We start from the raw sequence: 9,658 nt of genomic DNA, 5'->3' as shown, positions 1-9,658 counted from the left end.
ATGCCGGTTTGTGGGTTAATATGCCTCTGTAAAAATTGCCCCCAATATGTTAGCGAGTATATGCGAATGAATAACATAGAATTGGCATGAACGGTTTCTGTATGTCTAAACTAAACTAAAACTACATTGGATGAAAATTGACTCTCATGGCTCCAGGAAAGCAAGCACTACACAGCCCGTTTCATGTCCATCATTTTGAGCACAAGGTGTAGTGACACAGGGTGTGAAACCACTACAGAAAGGTCAAATGGCACCAAATGGCAACATACATTAAATATGTTTGGAAATTGTGGTTAAGTGGTTATAACGAACTAACCCAACTATTGGTAAGAATATTAAGAAACCATCTGAAATCTAACAACTCATTCTCCTAGTTCTTCCAGCTACATCTCTATTGCGGAATAAATTGCTAATGATTCTATGATTCTTCTTGTATAAAATTGCAACACAATTAACAATTAATGCTTCTTTATGATGTTTGCCGAGAAAATAAGTGACATATCTTTCAATGAAATGGTACAACTGTAACAAGATACTGTATTATAATTACACTGGCGACTGTGTGCAGGGATAGTGATGGGAAGGATAGTCAGAGGGACGTTCTCAATACCACTTATTTTAGTGTAATCTGCAAACTTACCAGTCGTGCATTTTACATGCAATACAATACAATATATCTTTATTGTCATTGTACAGGGGTACAAGGAGATTGTTAATGCGACTTCCATACGATGCAATAAATTATTTAGCTAATCAACAGAAATTTAGACAACTCAGAGAAACAAAATTAGAAACAGTTAAAACAGAATAAAGTACAAATAGGTCTGTGCCGGGTCGCTGTGCGTCGTGACTATCCGAAGGAGACAGTTCATGGGGGGTGGGCGCTCAGCAGGACCGCTTCAGAGAGCAGCTATGGCTCTGGGAATGAAGCTGTCCCTGAGTCTGGAGGTGCGGGCGTAGAAGGCCTTGTAGCGTCTGGCAGATGGTAGAAGTTTGAACAGAACACAGTAGGGGTGTGAGGAGTCTTTATGAATGCTGGTGGCTTTCCTGAGGCATCGTGTATTGTAGATGCCCTCCAAGGCTGGTAGCTGTGTCCCAATAATCTTCTGAGCTCTGTAGACTACCCGCTGAAGAGCTCTCCTCTCTGCCTCCGTGCAGCTGAGATACCACACAGAGATGCCATGCGTTAGGATGCTCTCGATGATGCAGCGGTAGAAGGTCGTCAACAGCTGTTGGGGTAGACCAGTCTTTTTCAGTGTTCTCAGGTAGAACAGTCATTGCTGCGCCTTCTTGACCAGCGCAGCGGTGTTAGTGGACCATGCGAGGTCCTCCGAAATGTGAGTGCCCAGAAACTTGAAGCTGAACACTCTCTCCGCACTGTCCCCATTGATAAAGATCGGAACGTATTCCCCATTATGTGGCCTTCGGAAGTTGATGATCAGCTCCTTGGTCTTAGAGGTGTTTAGGGACAGGTTGTTATCTGAGCACCTCCGCTCTTTAGTGTGTTTCATCACCGTTGCTGATCAGCCCAATCACCATTGGGTCGTCTGCAAACTTGTCAATGGTGTTGAATGCAGGAACACAGTCGTGTGATTCTTATCCAAATCCTTGAGAGATGACAAAAGGCCGAGGGTAGTGGTGGAAGGTTGTTTTACAGATCACTCACTGATAAGTGGTGTGCCTCAAGGGTTAGTACTGGGCCCAACCAGAGGGATCTAGTACGATAAACAACCTTCCACCACAACCCTCTGCTTTCTGCCATCAACCCAATTTTGCACGCAGTTAACTAGCTCTCCCTGGATTCTTCGATCTAACCTTCCAGAGCATCCTACCATGTGGAGCTTATCAAAGGCCTTCTTGGACTTCATATAGACTAAATCTACAACCCCTGCCACCTTCTTGGTTACTTTGTTAAAAAAATTCAATCAAATTCATGAAACACGATCTCTTTGTATTTCAGATTAACACCTCCACCACAGACATACAGGTCATTGATGTCAAAAGTGGGGATAAGTTTAAACCACATAATCTCATGTTCATTAATATTAGCAGATTGCTGTGACCCAAATTGGCATTAAATCAAATTTAATAAGGATCATCAGGTTATGGGGAGAAGGCAGGAGAATGGGGCTAGGAGGGAAAGACAGATCAGCCATGATTGAATGGTGTAGACTTGATGGGCCAAATGGTCCAATTCTGCTCCTATCACTTATGACCTTACCCACCAACTACCTATTTGTATACCTCTAGCTAATGCATACAATATATGGGAAACTGAGTGATCCCACTTGCTGAGTGGTATAAAAAGCAAACTCAGTGGGTTAAGCAGCATCTGTGGAGGGAAATAAATTGTTCATGTTTTGAGTCAAGACCCTGCATCAGGACTGAGTGGAGGGAAGATAGATAGTTTAAAGAGCTGAGAAATGAGACGTGCCAGTATCTGCTCGGTGAAGCTGGCTGGCTCGATGAAGCTGGCTGGCTCGATGGACAAATGGAGCCAGCTGGGGAAGAGGGGAATTGGAGTTGAGAGGCAGAGGTAGGGGTATAATAGGTGGAGAGGTGTAAATTGCATCAACAATGTGGGCTTGAGTCTTGCTGTAAAAACTGGTGACACAATGGAACAGCTGGTGGAGCTATCTGTGGAGTTTGCACGTTCTCCCTGTGACCGCATGAGTATTCTCTGGGTGCTCCGGTTTCCTTCCATATCCCAAAGACATGCCGGTTTGTGGGTTAATATGCCTCTGTAAAAATTGCCCCCAATATGTTAGGGAGAAAATGCGAATGAATAACATAGAATTGGCATGAACGGTTTCTGTATGTCTAAACTAAACTAAAACTACATTGGATGAAAATTGACTCTCATGGCTCCAGGAAAGCAAGCACTACACAGCCCGTTTCATGTCCATCATTTTGAGCACAAGGTGTAGTGACACAGGGTGTGAAACCACTACAGAAAGGTCAAATGGCACCAAATGGCAACATACATTAAATATGTTTGGAAATTGTGGTTAAGTGGTTATAACGAACTAACCCAACTATTGGTAAGAATATTAAGAAACCATCTGAAATCTAACAACTCATTCTCCTAGTTCTTCCAGCTACATCTCTATTGCGGAATAAATTGCTAATGATTCTATGATTCTTCTTGTATAAAATTGCAACACAATTAACAATTAATGCTTCTTTATGATGTTTGCCGAGAAAATAAGTGACATATCTTTCAATGAAATGGTACAACTGTAACAAGATACTGTATTATAATTACACTGGCGACTGTGTGCAGGGATAGTGATGGGAAGGATAGTCAGAGGGACGTTCTCAATACCACTTATTTTAGTGTAATCTGCAAACTTACCAGTCGTGCATTTTACATGCAATACAATACAATATATCTTTATTGTCATTGTACAGGGGTACAAGGAGATTGTTAATGCGACTTCCATACGATGCAATAAATTACTTAGCTAATCAACAGACATTTAGACAACACAGAGAAACAAAATTAGAAACAGTTAAAACAGAATAAAGTACAAATAGGTCTGTGCCGAGTCGCTGTGCGACGTGACCATCCGAAGGAGACAGTTCATGGGGGGTGGGCGCTCAGCAGGACCGCTTCAGAGCAGCTATGGCTCTGGGATTAAAGCTGTCCCTGAGTTTGGAGGTGCGGGCGTAGAAGGCCTTGTAGCGTCTGGCAGATGGTAGAAGTTCGAACAGACTATTGCAGAGGTGTGAGGAGTCTTTATGAATGCTGGTGGCTTTCCTGAGGCATCGCGTATTGTAGATGCCCTCCAAGGCTGGTAGCTGTGTCCCAATAATCTTCTGAGCTCTGTAGACTACCCGCTGAAGAGCTCTCCTCTCTGCCTCCGTGCAGCTGAGATACCACACAGAGATGCCATGCGTTAGGATGCTCTCGATGATGCAGCGGTAGAAGGTCGTCAACAGCTGTTGGGGTAGACCAGTCTTTTTCAGTGTTCCCCATTATGTATTCCCCATTATGTGGCCTTCGGAAGTTGATGATCAGCTCCTTGGTCTTAGAGGTGTTTAGGGACAGGTTGTTATCTGAGCACCTCCGCTCTTTAGTGTGTTTCATCACCGTTGCTGATCAGCCCAATCACCATTGTGTCGTCTGCAAACTTGACAATGGTGTTGAATGCAGGAACAGTCGTGTGATTCTTATCCAAATCCTTGATATATATGACAAAAGGCCGAGGGTAGTGGTGGAAGGTTGTTTTACAGACCACTCACTGATAACTGGTGTGCCTTAAAGGTTAGTACCGGGCCCAACCAGAGGGATCTAGTACGATAAACAACCTTCCACCACAACCCTCTGCTTTCTGCCATCAACCCAATTCTGCACGCAGTTAACTAGCTCTCCCTGGATTCTTCGATCTAACCTTCCAGAGCAGCCTACCATGTGGAGCTTATCAAAGGCCTTCTTGGACTTCATATAGACTAAATCTACAACCCCTGCCACCTTCTTGGTTACTCAAATTCATGAAACACGATCTCTCACGTATGAAATTGTGCTGACTATCCCCAATCAACCCGTTTTTCCAAGTACATGTTTTCCTTATCCTTCAGAATTCTCTGTGGTAACTTTCCTACCACAGATGTTAGGCTTACTAGTCCATAGTTCCCAGTTCTTTTTTTTTTACAGCTCTTCGTTAAAGAGGGATAATATTAGCCACCCTCCAGTGTCCTTGGATATATCTGATCAGGCCCCAGAGATTTATCGACATTCTTACGTCTTAGGACGTCCAGCACTTCAACTGCAACATGACTATCCTTAAGACATCATTATTAACTTTCTCCCGTTCCCTAGTCTTCATGTCTTTCAACAAAAAAACAAAGGAGAGATAATAATTGAGGACCTTGCCCATCTCTTGTGGCTCCACACACAGAGGACCACTTTAGTTTCTAAGTTACACTATTCTCTCTCTAGTTACCATTTTCCTTTAATATATTTATAAAATCTCTTTGGATTCTCCGCAATCTTATCTGTCACAGGGGTTTCATGATCCAGTTTTGCCTCCTGATTTTCTTAAGTATACTTAAGCAAAATGCTTGACCCCAGCTGCCTATATCTGGTCTATGCCTCCTTTTTGCTTCAATTTCTCTCATCATCCAAGGATCCTTACTCCAGCCTGCCTTGCCCTTCACTCTAACAGTAACATGCATACATTGAAATCAGTTAGAAAATCTTTTTAAAACTTCCACACTGACATCTCAGTCAATTGCTCTGCCCAATTTCCCCCATAAGAGTTGGACAAACTTTGCTCTCACCCTGTACGCAGTCTATATATTGTCTGGGGAAATCTTCTTGAACAGACTTGATAAATTCCACCCCATCGGGACTGGCACTATGACAGTCTTAGTCTATATCAAGACCGTTAACATCCCCTGCTATAGTAACTGTATTATTCTTGCAACGGTCTGCAATCTTCTGGCATATTTGTTCCTCTAATTCCCCTTGACTATTTGGGGGCCTATAATAAAGTTGGAGCTTTATAATCCCTCAACTAATGCCTTCTAATCTACGTTATCAACCTGCACCTTCAAGGATCTTTGGGATTGCACACTCAGGTCCCTTGTTTCCACAATACTCCCTGCAACCTTACCAATCATGGAATATGTTCTAGATTCATTTGTACTGTCAAAATGCATCACGGATATATCAGGTTAATTTTCAACAAGGCAAGTGGACATCTGCAATTGTAAAAATGTTTATTACCAAATGAATAATTAACACAAGAGAACAGTGGTGAATGTGGTAGAGCCGCTATCGCACAACACAGAGAATGGGTTCAATTCTGACCTAGGGTGCTGTTGGTGTGGAGTTTGCAGCTTCTCCCTTGACCATGTGCGTTTCCTCTGAGTGCTCCAGTTTTCTCCCACATCCCAAAGACGTGCTGGTTTGTTTGTTGATCGTCCTTTGCAATTGTCCCAGATGTGTAGGAAGTAGGTGAAAAAGTAGGATAACATAGAACAAGTATGGACAGGCGATCAGTGGTCCGCATGCAAACCGTGGGTCGAAAAGCCCGTTTCCATGCTGTATCTCTAAACCAAACTAAAAGTTAATACAATGCAGTGTGGAACTTTAAATATCAGGATTATTTGAAATATGGAGTTACTCAATGCTTTTACATACCCATCTGAATCCAACTCTCTAGGTCCACACTCTGTTTTAATCTATCTGGTCATAGTCAAGTAATCTCGACTAAAATTAAGCCCTGTAAATGTTCTGTATGTTTCAATGAGATCACTGCCAATTTCTCTACCCATTCCACCCCATTTTAGGAATCAATCTGGTGAACCCTTATGGCACTCCACCTAAAGTATTTTCTATGGTAGGGAAACCAGACCATTACAATATATTCCAGATACCATGTCACCATTTACTTTTCCTCATGATTTTCTTTTTCCACAATTACAGCTATGGCTTTTACACAACCTGGAGGTTCAATAAAACAAAGCCGTAACTGGAAATAAGTAAAAAGGATTTATGCAACCACAATTCTGGCATTTACCCAATTTCTTGATGACTACTATTGGTCTTCACAAAATGGTGTTAGAGATGACAACTGGAATAAGCTATGGAATTTCTGGTCTCATCATTAAAATTAAGTCTGCTTTCTTCCAAAATTGTGCATTGCTGTTTTAAAAACATGATCATTGACCTAATGTTCCATTGTTGGTTCAACTTTAACACAAACGCCCGGGGTTTTCCCAGACTATAATATCTAGTTACCATACTGTACAACATCATGCTTAAATTTCCTTCATTCTTTCCAACCTTGCCCTTAGATCTTCATGGGACACTTGCAAATCCACCATTTTGATCATACCAGTTCATTGAATTGTTTACCTTTGTTTGCCTGAGCATTCTTTTTTTCCCGACAGGTTTACGAAATTGCACATTTTACCATGTTAATCCCTTTATTAAAATGAAAGTTACTGCTGTTGGAAGAGGACAGGATTGAGGATATACAGGTTTGTGTTGCGGCTTCCTCCATGTTGAACATTTTGGACACAGATTATGTGATTTTAAGAACTGCCAGTTTCACGAGGAACCCAAGGACAGCCAAAATCTATGAAACCAGCCCAAAAAAACTGATGACTTCAGGATAGAACAGTTAAAGCCAGTAAAGAATTTGAGATGCAGATTGAATTAAGCGATACAATTATTTAATGAGTTACAATGCCATACACTCATTATAAAAGAATAAGAATTCATAAAAATATTTTCTTTTAATACACATTTTGAATACTCAGCAAAGTTGTAGTTGGTTCATGCCCAGAAACACCACTCCCTGGGTGGTGCAACTTGCAGAGGTTAAAATAAGTCTTTTACTGAATGGCATTGTGAAACCAAGTTCCTAGGGGGATGAATTTCTGAAACATGGCTGCTAACCCAAACAGCCAGAGGGTGTTCTTTTTTTACACACGAAGTTGGTCAAATTCCCAACAGCAGGTTTGGACATATCTTTCAAAGTTGAGAGAATAAGCATTTAGGTCTTTATACTCACTCCCAATCATCATGGAGTTTAAGGCCTGGATATAGTTTAGGTGAAACACCAACTCCTTGCTGTATTGTTAAAATTCATGTAAATTTAACCAAAAGAAGTAAATTTAGTCCTGCAAGTCATATCAAATCACAATTGAACAATTCATTGTATCCCCTTGCTCAGAACTGATGTAAGAAATAAAATGGTAAACTGATGTAGTTGCGATTGTAGATTTCTGGGGTGTTGGCGAGGTTGGCAAATATGTTGTTTGACAAAAGCAAGTCACCAGGGACTGAATATCAGCAATGGTCGAAAATCATTTCTTGTATTTCTTAATTGTTGATCATTTTTCTTTCTCAAAGGTATTCCTGTAGGAAGTGTAGCAGCATTATCTCATAGTGCTCTCCAGATTCAGGGCAGCGAATACTGTGTCTTTCATTAGGGTAAATCTGTGGCAACAGACAACTAATTATTCATAAAGCAAAACCAAAAGCAACATACAGCAGATGCAAAATTCTGAAATAAAGCATAAAATACAGAACAAATCAGATAATATTTGTGCCAAGGGGAACAAAATTAATATTTCAGAGTAAATTACCTGATGTTATACGAAAAGAAGCATCTGCAGTTTATTTGAATGTCACTATATTTTGTCTTACCTGAAGCTGATATGGCTTTCCAGCTCTGATCAATTGAGAGACTAGGAAATTTGTGTGGAAAAAGTGCACATTTTCATCTAAAAATCCATGCAGAATCAGCAAACGATTGGGCCTAGATGAATAAAGTACAAATTGTTTACAAAACATAATTAAGGACCACTCACACCCCAGTCATTCCTTCTTCTCTCCTCTCCATGGTAAGTTACATGATAAGTTTTACTCTGCAAATGGAAAGGCAGAAGGGAAAATCGGAAGTGTCAGTATTACAGTATAGCAAAGGGGATTACAGAGGCATGAGCTGGCCAAAATTGACTGGAAGGAGGCCCTAGCAGGGAAAACGGTAGAACAGCAATGGCAGGTATTCCTGGGAATAATGCAGAGGTTGCAGGATCATTTTATCCCAAAGAGGCGGAAAGACTCTAAGGGGAGTAAGAGACACCTGTGGCTGACAAGGGAAGTCAAGGACAGCATAAAAATTAAGGAGAGGAAGTATAACATAGCAAAGAAGTGTGGGAAGACAGAGGATTGGGACTCTTTTAAAGAGCAACAAAAGTTAAGTAAAAAGGCAATACAGGGAGAAAAGATGAGGTACGAGGGTAAACTAGCCAATAATATAAAGGAGGATAGCAAAAGTTTTTTTAGGTACGTGAAGAGGAAAAAAATAGTCAAGGCAAATGTGGGTCCCTTGAAGACAAGCAGGGGAATTTATTATGGGGAACAAAGAAATGGCAGACGAGTTAAACCGTTACTTTGGATCTGTCTTCACTGAGGAAGATACACACAATCTCCCAAATGTTCTAGGGGCCGGAGAACCTAGGGTGATGGAGGAACTGAAGGAAATCCACATTAGGCAGGAAATGGTTTTGGGTAGACTGATGGGACTGAAGGCTGATAAATCCCCAGGGCCTGATGGTCTGCATCCCAGGATACTTAAGGAGGTGGCTCTAGAAATAGTGGAAGCATTGGAGATCATTTTTCAATGTTCTATAGATTCAGGATCAGTTCCTGTGGATTGGAGGATAGCAAATATTATCCCACTTTTTAAGAAAGGAGGGAGAGAGAAAACGGGTAATTATAGACCAGTTAGTCTGACATCAGTGGTGGGGAAGATGCTGGAGTCAATTATAAAAGACGAAATTGCTGAGCATTTGGATAGCAGTAACAGGATCATTCCGAGTCAGCATGGATTTACGAAGGGGAAATCATGCTTGATAAATCTACTGGAATTTTTTGAGGATGTAACTAGGAAAATTGACAGGGGAGTCAGTGGATGTGGTGTACCTCGACTTTCAGAAAGCAAGGTTCGGTGCTGGGACCCCAGCTATTTACGATATACATTAATGACTTAGATGAAGGGATTAAAAGTACCATTAGCAAATTTGCAGATGATACTAAGCTGGGGGGTAGTGTGAATTGTGAGGAAGATGCAATAAGGCTGCAGGGTGACTTGGACAGGTTGTGTGAGTGGGCGGATACATGGCAGATGCAGTTTAA

Source organism: Rhinoraja longicauda, chromosome 28 (genome assembly GCF_053455715.1).
Source record: "Rhinoraja longicauda isolate Sanriku21f chromosome 28, sRhiLon1.1, whole genome shotgun sequence".
In the NCBI taxonomy this organism is placed as follows: domain Eukaryota; kingdom Metazoa; phylum Chordata; class Chondrichthyes; order Rajiformes; family Arhynchobatidae; genus Rhinoraja; species Rhinoraja longicauda.
The sequence above is the reverse complement of the archived record's forward strand: the minus strand, read 5'-3'. Positions refer to the sequence as shown.